The sequence below is a fragment of the Hemitrygon akajei genome, unplaced genomic scaffold (assembly GCF_048418815.1).
Source record: "Hemitrygon akajei unplaced genomic scaffold, sHemAka1.3 Scf000061, whole genome shotgun sequence".
Lineage (NCBI taxonomy): Eukaryota > Metazoa > Chordata > Chondrichthyes > Myliobatiformes > Dasyatidae > Hemitrygon > Hemitrygon akajei.
In genome coordinates this window covers 4,673,146-4,686,564 of record NW_027331947.1, presented here as the reverse complement: position 1 = coordinate 4,686,564, position 13,419 = coordinate 4,673,146, and the positions used below count along the sequence as shown (strand labels likewise).

At 43.9% G+C, this 13,419-nt stretch overlaps 1 long non-coding RNA gene and 1 pseudogene across 1 annotated transcript in view; both read left to right on the top strand.

The window, feature by feature from the left end:
• LOC140721792 (uncharacterized) overlaps window positions 1–13,419 on the top strand; it is a 284,490-nt gene that overhangs the window by 15,547 nt on the left and 255,524 nt on the right. The window lies entirely within an intron of this gene.
• LOC140721758 (N-acetyllactosaminide beta-1,3-N-acetylglucosaminyltransferase 3 pseudogene) lies at window positions 2,668–3,680 on the top strand (annotated as a pseudogene).

The following is a 13,419-nucleotide window of genomic DNA, read 5'->3' as shown; positions in this document are numbered from 1 at the left end:
ATTATGAGGGGGATAGACAGAGTTGACGTGGATAGGCGTGTTTCCATTGAGAGTAGTGGAGATTCAAACAAGAGGACATGAGTTGAGAGTTAGTGGGTAAAAGTTTAGGGGTAACACGAGGGGGAACTTCTTTACTCGGAGAGTAGTAGCTGTTTGGAACAAGGTTGCAGTAGAAGTGGTAGAGGCAGGTTCAATATTGTCATTTAAAAAAAAAATTAGATAGGAACATGGACAGGAAAGGAATGGGGGGTTATGGGTTGAGAGCAGATCGGTGGGACTACGTGAGTGTAAGCATTCGACACGGACTAGAAGGGCTGAGATGGCCTGTCTCCGTGCTCTAATTGTTATATGGTTATATGTGAGGTGGTGGACATTCAGATGAAGTAGAACTTGTACATTGAATGGCAAGGCACTGACAAGTCAGTTCACTGAAAGGCAGGATGGTGAAAAAAAGCGTTCAGCATGCTTGCCTTCATCAGTTATGGTGTAGAGTTTAGGAGCGGGGGATTATTTGCAGTTATGTAATTTGTTGTTGAGACCACTTTTGGAATATTATCTACAATTTTGCTTACCCTGTTATAGGAAGGACGCTGTCAAGTTGGAGAGGGTGCAGAAGAAATTTACGAGGATGTTTTTTGACTAGAGGGCCTGGGTTAAAGTGAGGCTGGCCATGCTGGACCTTTATTCCTTAGAGAATGGGAGGTGACCTCAGAAGTTTAAAATCATAAGGGGTATTGATAAGGTGGATTGTCATTATTGGAGAGTTGGAGAGCACAAAATGAGAGGTCACAGTTGGAGGAGAGGAGGGGAAAAATTGAGAAGAGACCTTGGGGATAACCTCTGTACACGGAGGACAGTGAGTACCCGGAAGAAGCTACCAGAGGAAGTGGTTGAAGTGGGTTCAACTCCAACATTTAACCGGCATTTGGACAGGTACATGGAAGGGAGAGGCTTGGAGAGTTATGGGCCAAACTAGACAACTGGGACTATCAGGGAGGATGCTGTGGTTGGTATGGACCAGTTGAGCCGAAGGGCCTGTTTAGATCGCATTACTCTAGGATTCCATAATTCTACAGTGACACAAGTTGCATCCCTGTGCAAATAGTTTTACTTGTACACATCGTTCTGCTATCAGTCACTGGCGTCTTTTCAGGGCTCCTGGCATCCAAGGCTTTACTCATACACATTGTGGATCATGCTAACTATCAGCCCTGTTCTGCTATCAGTTATCTGTGCTTTCTCTGGGCTCCTGGAGTCCAAGGTTCACTGCTCTTCATGAAGCGTAAATTCCTGCCATAGGTGATGCTGGTGCCGTTTTCCTTTAATAGATATGGGCCTGCGATGGCTTCGCTGTCTTGTCACAATTGCTTACTACTGAATATCTGAGTCGAATTAGCCTTGCCTTTGGGACTAGTTATGCCTTAGTTGCAGCCTTTCATAAAGTGGCTTGACCAATGGATGGCAGGGTGGGTGGGCCACTGCTAATTTAACTTTGAATACAATTCTCTGGTTAAAATAGAAGCAAAAAGCCAAGGTCCTTGAGTATACTTCTCTTTGTTTCTCCTATTGTAGGTTTACATAGACCTGGTTGAAATGCCATGAAAATCAAATGTTTTCAGTAGCTATGCTAACACGTTACCTTCCCTGCACTGCCATCTATTCAGTTACTAATCAATGGTCAATAATACATCATCTTCCATAGTATCAGTAACCTGTGAACTCAACCTGAATGGTGAGCGAGCTGGGACCTTCCTCTTTAGAGCAAAGGTGGGGGTGGGAGGTGGGGAGAGGTGATTTGATAGAGGCGTTTCGGCTGGTAAGAGGCATAGGTAGAATGGAGAGCCAACAGCATTTTCCCAGGGTAGAAATGACTAATATGAGGGGGCATAATGTTATGGTGATTAGAGAAAAGTATAGGGGTTTTTCAGAAGTAGTATTTAAAAAAAAAAAGAAAATGGTGGCTGTATGGAATGCACAGCCTGGGTAGTGATAAGGGTAGATGCATCAGTGAGATTTAAGAGGCTTTTAGATAAACACATGGATGAAAGAAAAATGGACAGCTGTTTGAGAGAGTAGGGATCAATTGATCTTGGAGCAGATTAAAAGTTCGGTGCAACATCATGGGCCAAAATGTCTGCATTGTGCTATATTGCTCTATGTCTCAGTTCAGTTTAAGCCCCGGGAGGAGTGATGAGACCTGTGAAGCGAGGTGGAATAAACCCTTTGGAATCATATACCTTTAAGGCCCAGAAAAAAACTATGCGATTTTCAGTTTAATGACAGAGATGGTATCCTATAGGTAGATTTCTTTTTCTGCTGGGATGGAATGCTTCAGGTTAATTAAACTTTCAACAGTGTGTAGGGCCTTCCCTATTCCTTACCTTATCACTATTTTGAGGTCAATATTACAAAGCATTAGTGAAACTCATTACAGTTTAAACTTCCCATTCTTCTCAAGCATCATGTAAATGTAAAGTTTTCTTTGAATTAATCCATATTGTTTTCTCTATTTCAGGTGAAAGATGCGTAGACGTCGGCGATTCTATGTGAAAGTAGTGCTGGGTGTTCTGATTACTCTGGGATTGTTCTTCATGTTCTGGGATAATGACCAACGTCGAGAGACTGATGATCTTGCAGAAACCTTTCATCGCAATGACCTGCCCAAGGTTGTTACTGCTGATGCAACTGAATCAGTGCTCAAGCCAAAGTGCCACGCGAACAGGACATTGTTGCACCTGTCCTCATTTCATCAAGAGAAAGAGCACATAAAAAACTTCTTGATGTATAAACACTGTCGAGAATTTGACATGATTCTAAATGCCCCAGACAAATGTGGTGGTCGAGAAGGATCTCAGAATGTCTTCCTGCTCCTGGTGATCAAATCTCACCCTTTCAACCAGGATCGGCGGGAAATGGTAAGGAAGACCTGGGGCAAAGAACGCGAATTCAATGGGGTCCTAATTAAGAGAGTCTTTATCTCTGGTGTCTCTCCTGACCAAAAGGAAAGGAGGAAATTGAATCAGCTTTTAGCCATGGAAAACAGAGAACACAGAGATGTCTTACAATGGAATTTCTTGGATACCTTTTTCAACCTCACCCTCAAACAATACAAGTTGCTGCAGTGGGTCAGTGAATTTTGCCCCAGAGCTAAATTCATCTTCAATGGAGATGATGATGTCTTTGCCAACACCGATAACATGGTTGATTATTTGCTAGGCATGAAGGTTCACCAACACCTGTTTGTGGGCCATCTCGTTTATGGGTTTGGGCCCAATCGCCAGAAGTCGAGCAAGTATTATGTGCCAGAAATAGTGACCACCATCAAGTCGTACCCACCATATGTTAGTGGAGCGGGCATACTTATGTCTGTGTATACAGCTCACATCATTTACCAGATAGCCCAAGACCTTGAACTATACCCCATTGATGATGTCTTTTGGGGGATGTGTCTGGCCAAGACTGGACTAGCCCCACGCTCCCATAGCGGATTCAGGACAGCTGGAGTCAGGGTTCCTTCAACCCAAGATGACTCTTTCAATCCTTGCTATTACCGTGAGTTGCTGCTAGTGCACCGTTTTCGGCCTTTCGAACTGCTATTGATGTGGGATGCAGTGCATGATGCCAATCTGAAATGTGCTCATGCTGCCCAGAAGTCTGCATCCACGAAAAGGACGGCATGAGTCATGAGAGAATGTAACAACTGTTGGAATGTAATACAGTTTGTAAACATGTGTTAATCAGTTGTTTATGCAATGTAAGAAGGTTAATTCCGAAATTATATTGGAGTGTACATTAATTCATAGAGTTGGTGCCTTTCTACATTCTACAAATATTTGTAAAGCTGTCAGGTGTCATCACTCAGCCTAATTCTTACTGCACCCATAATGACATTACAATATTGACAGGAGCACCACAATTTAAGTCAATTGTAAAGTTATTCCAAGTGAGCAGTCCTTGTTGCATTGCGTACAGATAGGTACAGCATCTTCACTTGGGGCATTTGTATAATAAGCCACCAATAACATTTGTAGTTACATTTATATCTGTGTATTTTTTTCTTGCCGTTTCTTACATGTCCCTTGTAAAATGTGAAAGAGACAAATGCATTTTTTGGACTGGAACTGTGAGAACAACAAAGAATCTAGATCTAAAATTGTCTCAGCGTTGGAGGAATAGAGAAACTTATGGTCATCACTTCTGTACTCAAATGTCAGTCTGCGTTGTGTCTCTGTAACTACATATCAAATAGAAACACACACGCAGGAGATGGCTTTAACTGGAGTATTCACATTGCAGAGAGGGAAAGAGATCAATGAACATGTGGGGACAACAGATCAATATGCATACAGTGTCAGCAGTCCATACGTAGTGCGAAGGGGAGTGGCATTAGATTTGGCAGGAGTCTTGTCTAAGACAATGTACTCGGTTGCCAGTGTCATGTTGCTGGTATTGACACGGTCATCACTGAGAGGTACGTCCGGTAGCTTTGACTAGTGGCCAACCTGGACATCGGAGATCTGGAGAGGAGGGAACTTCAATAAGGCTCATTATCCGAGGGGCAGCTCACGGCAGTGCAATAGAGCAATCGGTGACAAATCAACTAGTGGCCAATCGGCATTTGGGATTGATTAGTAAGAGCAAATTAAAGGAAGGTGGGGCAAACCCAGTGGCCGTCGTCTGAGTAGAAACATAGAAAACCTACAGCACAATATGGGCCCTCGGCCCACAGAGCTGTGCCGAACATGTCCCTACCTTAGACCTACCTAGGCTTTACCCATAGCCCTCTTTTTCTAAGCTCCATGTAACCATCCAGGAGTCTCTTAACAGACCATATCGTGTCCGCCTCCACCACCGCCGCCGGCAGCCCATTCCACGCACCCACCTCTCTCTGTGTAAAAAAAAACTTACCCCTGACATCTCCTCTGTACTTACTTCCAAGCACCTTAAACTATGCGCTCTCATGCTAGACATTTCAGCCCTGGGGAAAGCCTCTGACTGTCCACACGATCAATGCCTCTCATTATCTTGTACACCTCTATCAGGCGACCTCTCATCCTCCATCGCTCCAAGGAGAATAGGGCGAGGTAACTTAACCTATTCTCATAAGGCATGCTCCCCAATTCAGACAACATCCTTGTAAATCTCCTCTGCACACTTTCTATGGTTTCCATGTCCTTCCTGTAGTGAGGCAACTATAACTGAGCACAGTACTCCAAGTGGGATCCGACCAGTGTCCTATATAGCTGCAACATTACCTCTCAGCTCTTAAACTCAATCCCACAATTGGTGAAGGCCAATGCACTATATGCCATCTTAACCACAGAGTCAACCTGTGTAGCAGCTTTGTGTGTTCTGTGGACTCGGACCCCAAGATCCCTCTGATCCTACGCACTGTCAAAAGTTTTGCCTTTAATGCCATATTCTGCCATTATAGTGTAGGGACTGCGGTCTGCAGTCAGGTACTCAGGATCACTCAGCATAATGTTGCACGAACATTATTAGCAAAACACTCCGACACAAGATGGGTTTCATTTTGTTACAGACAGAAATGCCAGTTTGGTTCTACAAGTAAACTGCATTTCCACATTGGTGGAGAAGCGTGCTGACAGCCCTCGCTATCTGTAAAAACTGTGTCGAGATGCTAAGGTGTATTCAATATGGACTGTGCCTTTAAAAAGAGAGAGAATTGGTGTACACCGATTCAGAGAGAGAGAGAGAGAGAGAGAGAGAGAGAGAGAGAGAGAGAGAGAGAGAGAGAGAGAGAGAGAGAGAGAGAGAGAGAGAAAGAGAAAGAGAGAGCAGCTCGTGAGTCGCCATGGTTACGGAAGGGCGGAGCTATAAATGGGCAGCTGGTGTTCAGCATGTTTGGGATATATACAAGGTCAGCTGGCTTTTCAGACAGACACACAGACACGGTCAGAAATGCAGAAGAAATAGACACTGGATGAACTTTCAGTGCCCACGAAAGTGTGGGTTTTGATCGCAGTGTGGGAAAGGGGTGACCGGTGGAATGTAATCGGTGTGTTTAACCTTTGATAGCTTTACTGCGTGAAGGCAATACTCTTTTGTGTGATCACAAAACTTTTACAGGACTTCGGAAGGCAACGGAAAGATCGACGACATCAGCTTACTTGGAAAACAAATCACCTCTCTCTCTCTCTTCTCAATTCTACTCAATATCACGAACCGAACTGACGTCATTCCTATACCATCGTAAGACTGTATCATTGACCACCTAAGCTGAAGAAGTTTGGGGTTTTATATTTGCACACTTACATTTGCATAAACTCTGCTAACCTGTTTGATTTATCTGGTTTTATATTACGAGATTACGTGGATACTGATAAGTAGTGTTTTGTTTGTAACAATACCAGACTCCAGGTGTGTTCCATTACTGCTGGTTCTTTTAACCCGTTACGGGCACGTAACAAAACCGTTCCAACCCCTACATCACACCGCATTTCTGTAAACCCCTTCGACCCCTACAGCACTCGGCATCTCAGCAAACTTCCATCATCCACCCTGGTGCATTCAGACGACAGCCGACCCGAGAAAGATACCGTCGTGTCAGATTGAATGGCTCATAAATCACTGCTGGCCAGAAGAAACTACAGTCTGATCAAGGACAGGGGAAGCAGACAAACCAGTTCTCTCTGTTCCCCCCCATTTTGTGGACTATGAACTGATTCTTGCACCGGAATAATTTAATCACAGGAACTGAATGTGGACACAGGAAGCTTCAGGTAATGATCTGCTAAACCTGAGACCATTCTCAAACAAGTCGCCATTTGTTATGTGAAGGGCGTGGACTCTGAACTGATTCTTGACTCTGGGACAATCTAATCAGAGCAATAAACCTGAGACCATGCTCAGAGGAGCAGCTACTTGTTATGTGAAGGGCGTGGACTCTGAACTGATTCTTGACTCTGGGACAATCTAATCAGAGCAATAAACCTGAGACCATGCTCAGAAGAGTAGCTACTTGTTAAGACAAATGTTTCCAACCCATTTTTCCAGCTGGTCCAGATTCCGCTTCATGCTTCTGTACTCTTCATCACTGTCGACTACACCCGCAATGTTGCTGTCAGCGACAGTGTGTAAATCTACGTGGTTTTAGTAGAAGTAATAAAATATACTTGTTGGTAAATACAGATTATGTGTATCTCATTGATCATTGTTACAAGGGATGATTCTTGTCACAGTGGCGCCCATCATTGACATTGCCCACTAACAGGACGTGCCCTCTACACAGTGTTACCATCGGGAAGGAGATACAGAAGCCTGAAAGCTCAGGCTCAGCGATTCAGGAACAGCTTTTTTTCCCGCCGCCACCTGTATCTCAGTTTTGTTTTCTCTATATTTATTTATCCTGTATTTCATTGTACTGCTACCGTAAAGTTAACAATTTCGCGACGTATGTCTGTGATATTAAATCTGTTCTGATTCTTTAAATGTACCTTTGAAACCTTTGATTCTGATGGAGATGCAGGGGGGATGTGTTAGATCGAACTTACATTAGTTGAAAGTCTATCAGAACCTCGTGTACTGTGCTGTAATATTCTATGTTCTGTGGTCGACCGAGCGTACCGTGTCTTGCTATAGTTAAGTAAATCGATTAATTATTTAAAAGCTACAACGCCTTGCTCTTCCAGACGACTCTCAATGCGTCGGATAATCAAGTGCAGGAGAATTAAAAAAATATTAGGCCATAAATATCAGTCCCGACCGCTGGATGATCTCGATAGCTTTGCTTGAAAGGGACTTGCCAAGTATTATGTAATGATGAATTGTCCTCGTTGTTCAGACTACGCTGGTCATGGGGTATGAAGGGAAGTAACTGGACAAACAAGAATATTAGCGATAGTCAGAATGGGCCAGTGCGTAGTAGGTCATGTCTAACCAATCTCACAGAGCTTTCCGAGGTCGTTATCAAGAATGGTGTGGAAGGCAAGGCAGTGGATGCCGTCTAACAGGGACTTCAGCAAGGAATTTCTCAAGGTTCCGTAAGGGAGGATGCTCGAGAAGGTTCAGTCGTTTGGCTTTCACGATGAGGTAGTAAATTAGATTCGCCATTGGGTACGTTGGGGAAGCTAGAGTGTGGTAATGGATGGTTGTCTCTCTGACTGCGGACCTGTGATGAGTGGAGTGTCCCAGGGATCGTTGTTGTGCCCGTTGTTATTTGTAATCTATATCAATTATCTGGATGATAATGTCGTTAACAAGATCAGCAAATTTGCCGATGATAGCAACATTGCGGGTGTAGTCGACAGTGATGAAGAGTACCGGAGCATGAAGCGGAATCTGGACCAGCTGGAAAATGGGTTGAAAAGTGTCAGATCGCATTTAACACAGACAAGAGTTAGATTTTGCACTTTGTGCGGACCAGCCAGGGTTGGTCTGACCCAATGAGAAATAGGGCACTGAGGAGTACGACAGGACAAACGAATCTGGGAATGCAGGTCCACAATTCAATGAAAGTTGCGGCGCAGTTAGACAGGGTCGTAAAAAAGATTTTCGCACATTGGCCTTCATAGACCAAAGTACTGAGTGCAGGAGTAGTGACGTTACCTTGCTGTTGTTTAAGGCTTTATCGGGGCCTAATTGGAAAACTGTGTGCGGGAAGGATGAAAATAAGATTAAAATAATGCAGAAAAAAATTATACGGCTAGTGCCGTAACGGACTGAATGTTTTTAATTAAAAGGAAAGATTTCACGTGTTAGCAGTTTATTCCCGAGCGGGTAGAAGACTGAGGGGAGATTTGATAGAGGTATACAACATTATGAGGCGTATAGAGAGTGTAAATGCAAGCGGACTCTCTCCACTGATATCGGGCGAGAATACAACTGACGATCATGGGTGAAGTGTGAAATGTGAAATGTTTAAGAGAAACATGAGGGGAAACTTCTTCTTTCAGAGGGTGGTAAGAGTGTAGACAGAGCTGCCAACACAAATGGTAATTGAGATTCCGAGGCCAACGTTTAAGAGATGATTGGAGAAGTACACGGATGAGAGGGATATGGATGGGCACGGTCCGGGTGAGGCCGATGGCAGTAGGCAGTTTAAATAATTCCTCACCGACCTGACGGGCTGGAGACCCCTGTTTCTCTGCAGTGGTTTCCTAACACCTGTCTGACTGTGTATCTGGGTAAGAACTTCAGTGTCACACAGCACCGACCAATCTAGAAAGTCGTTGGTACTGTTCGAATCCATCTGTCCTTGCAACATTGAAGTAATTTGGATGGTTATTCTGTATTCTCCAATTGCCTGCGATGGTTTTGAAGGGAGGCAAGTGTGAGCCCTGATTATTTGCTTTGTCTTCGCTGCGTTTTTAGTTTGTGTAGTTTTGTATGTTTCATTTATTATTGACTTCAGAGAGAGACACGCATTCCACCACCGGCCATGTGATTCAGGGTTAAATGGATAGAAATATAAGCGTATCTACACCCGATATGATAAAACCACGATTCAGAGGTAAATTGGCATTTGGATAAATTGGTGTGTACTTGAATTGGGAATTCGGATTGCATTTTGGACGGCTGGTTCTTTTAGTGAGCACCAGTAGCTGCTGCTGAACACTTTGAAATGCTGGTTTCTAGTTGTAGGGCTCCATTGGAAAAGATGCTTTGAAGTCGTTGTAGCATTTGCCCTGTAATATGTAAATGACAGGTCAGTTTAGAAAACGCGCTGGTGCAGTCAATCACTCAGCGATTTGCTGACGTCGTCAGCCCTCATTCCATTAATTATTCAGGTGCTGCTGTGTGATCAGATTAAATGGATTATTTCCTCAGCCCTATTTCTGAGAGCACTGGTAACTGCAGACTCGCAATAGAGTTGTAAAGTGCAGCAGAATTTCGACTCTGCTTGAGGAACACGGCTGCGCTCTGTCTTCCAGCCAGAATTCACTCTGTCTACTGCATCATCTGCCTTCTGTTAGGAAGCCAATACTGAATCAACGTAGCCAGGTTTCCCTCGATCCCATGCCTCCTGACTTTCTGAATGAGTCCACTATGGGGAACTGATCAAACTCTGACCATAATTAATGCACCCACATCGACTGTTCGGATTCATCTGTTTGTTTTATTTTCACTTTCAATAATTCACTCTAACTCATTAAGGACAACATGCCATGTTTTCTCTCCGTAGCCAGACTACGTTTCTCCAAATACTCAAAGTTCCTTCTTCAATAATCCTCTACAGCAGTTTACCCACAACCGATGTAAGACTCGCTGGTCTATAATTCCAAAAACTATCCCTATTATCTTTCGTCAACAAATGAACAACACTTTCCACACTCCAATCATCTAGTTCTACTTCCGTGGCCAGCAAAGACACAAATATCCTGTCCAAAAGCGCAGCAATATCCGAGATCCCCTTCCAAAATTACCTGGACTATATCCCTTGCGGCATCGGGGAATCATCTATCATAATTTTTTCCAAATTTCCAGAGCATCCTCTTTCTTAGCGTCGGCATGTTCTAGCATATCTGCCTTTTGCCACTGTGTTCACATTGATCAATGTATTCAGTGAGGAGCTTCACCGCCTCTTTGGACTCCAGACACAAGTTTTCCTCTTTTACCTCCGATCTGCCCACACTCTCTCCAGTCTCCTCCTGTTCTTCACAGTGCAACTCGTCAAGGATTTCTCAAATCCCCCTATAAGTCTTTTAAGTCCATTGTTAAATTCCTTCCTGTCAACATTGTGACTCGCTGTAGCCTTACCTGATCCTTTCTTCCTTTTCTATAAGTATCGTTCTTTCTTCCTCTTGATGTGTTGTTCCAACTTTTTTGTCTCCCAGGGTTACTTTACGCTGTCATCCTTTCCCTGCGTCACTGAGACAAGCCTATACTGAACCCTGTGTAAGTGCTCCCTAAACAATCCCCACATATCTTTTGCGCAATACCCCGAGAGCATCATTTCCCAATGTACGTTCCTAAGCTCCTGCCAGGTAGCTCCACACATCACTGACCCCCAATTAAATAGATCCCATGATCCCTGTTCCTAACTCTGCGCAAGGTAAATGTCGGGAAGTTCTCCCTGTTGTTCTGAAATGCAGACCCGCGGAAAGATCTGTCACCTGACCCGTTTCCTTTTCTAATATTAGATCTGGTACGGAAAGTTCGCCAGTCAGCCTTTCTTCTTATAGTGACATGAATCCTTCCTGAACTCAACTGTGAATTTATGCCATTCCTAAACATTTTTCCTTGGGTAGGTGCCAAAGACTATTAGGGAAGTTGCAGTTGCCCATGCCAATAATGGCTCATGTCCAGTTTCCGCTTCCCGGTCGGTTCCTCACTGTTCCCGTTGTGGTTTTTTTTTTTGTTAATCTTGTGGGCGGCTGTACAGAATACTCCAAGTGGGGAGACCGCGCCCATTTCAAAAGGGAGAACAGAAACAGTGTTCGTCTCCCAGTCTATTAACAAACGACAGCTCCACGTTGTCCTCCCTTTCTGCAGCTGCGATACCATCCCTGGTTTCCCGACGCACTCCCTTTACGCTCTGTTACCCGACCCTGTCCATTTTGAAACATGTAAAACCCAGAAATTCCTGAATCCATCTCTGTCCTTGTGATAGTTTGGAACATACTTCAACCTAAGTGACAATCACGCCAGGTGCATTGAACGTTTATATTGCTACCTATCTGAACTGTATGAAGCAAACAATCTTCCGCCAATTTTGCAATTTCCGGATGAGCAGGCATGTGACTATTTGAATTTATGAGATATTTACCAAATCTGTTCATTGTAAAACGACTTTATTTGAAAACTCCGCTGAATTTTCATTAGACACGGGCGTTATCTACACACATGGCCATTTAATGTAAACACATACTTCATTCCATTCCTTAGCTCCTCTCTGAATTTCCTCTGTGTCAGTGTATAGATACAAGTATTGGTGCACATGCTGAGAAATTGTAACATGAACCCAAATTGCTGTAGGATGTATACCGGGGAACTCAAATATCTGTCCTGGTAAAAATAGTTTTGCGTTTGCCATTTCAGGGAATGGGCTACATAGGGCATCCAAAATAATATGAAATTAGCTGATATAGAAAACAGCAAAATCATCGATTTTCTGCGTTTTTCCACCTCGGCATCTTTGTGATTGTCGCTGCTATGCCGAAGCCTTCTGCGGACTCTATTTGCCACAACGATATGTCTTACGGTTAACCCGTTAAACACCAGGATTAAGCCGATTGGTAGCAGTGGTGTTAAAATGCTCTGCAGTAATGTGTACCTTCTCCATACGGGTGAAGTAGCGTATTCATGTGTGCGGATGCACCGCCACGGCGTGTTGTCAATGATGACGTAAGGTTCAAGGGCAAAGTAAAACGGGACGCATTTCCCGCAGCTCACTATAACCACGGTCACGATAACAACCGTTGCTGTTCTCTCTGTGCAGTATCGCTCCCGCAACTTTCGGCAACATATTGCGATGAAGCGATCGAAGGTAAAACTGACCGTAAACCAAACAGAACAGTCCCGTCGTTACTACCCGAAATACAAGTGTCAGTGCGCATACAGGAGTGATGAGCAGGGTTCTGGAATAAATGTAGATATTGTTGGTCTGCTCCACTAAAGCAACAACGATAACCACCATCAGATCCGCTGTTGCCATTCCAACCAGGTAACGGGTGATGCATTTGGAGACTCCGCATTTTTCCCGAGATAGAATCACAATCGCCGTTAAATTAACTGCAAGAAATTTGGAAACATAGTAGAAATATCGTCAGTTCCTTGAATGTCCCCATTTTACCGATGCTATGCAGGGTATGGTCTGTTTGGAAGTGGAAAGTGGAAATCCAGTGCGTGTGGTACCCGTCGCTGCACCTCCGGCTGGGGGACAATGACGGATGTGAGTGTCAGTAGATTGGAGACCTTCCCACAGTTTAGAGCGAGGCATCCGAGTTCAATGACTCACGGACCGGTGAACGGAAGATTGTAAACAACATCATTTCCATTATTAGGGGAGAAACATTTGAAGGGATTGTTTGTAGCGGTGAGAAAGTGGAATCAAAAGATGCAAAACACAATTTATCATTTACTGACTTATGTAAGGACGGATCTACGTGTCGAAAATAGACTGGACCGTCATTTAAACAAGCTGCCACATTGTCATAAGGTGGAAGTGTCTGCACTGATAGAGACTCGGACCCAGAAAAGCAGAGACCGGCATCACTTCAGAAAGTCTAGCGAGGTGAAATTATGAAACAATGTCAATATCGGCTCGAACCTAATTAACAAAAGAAAAATCACTTCAATCAAAGTACGAAAATAAAAATATAACAATGAGAAGCTGGAATCCTCCATTCTGGAAACACGTTTCAGCCGACGGCAACATCTGTGCTCAGTAACAGTGCGGACACCGCAGCAGAGTAACGACGGTACCATACATAAAGTAACCAGCTCCGGCATCTTACC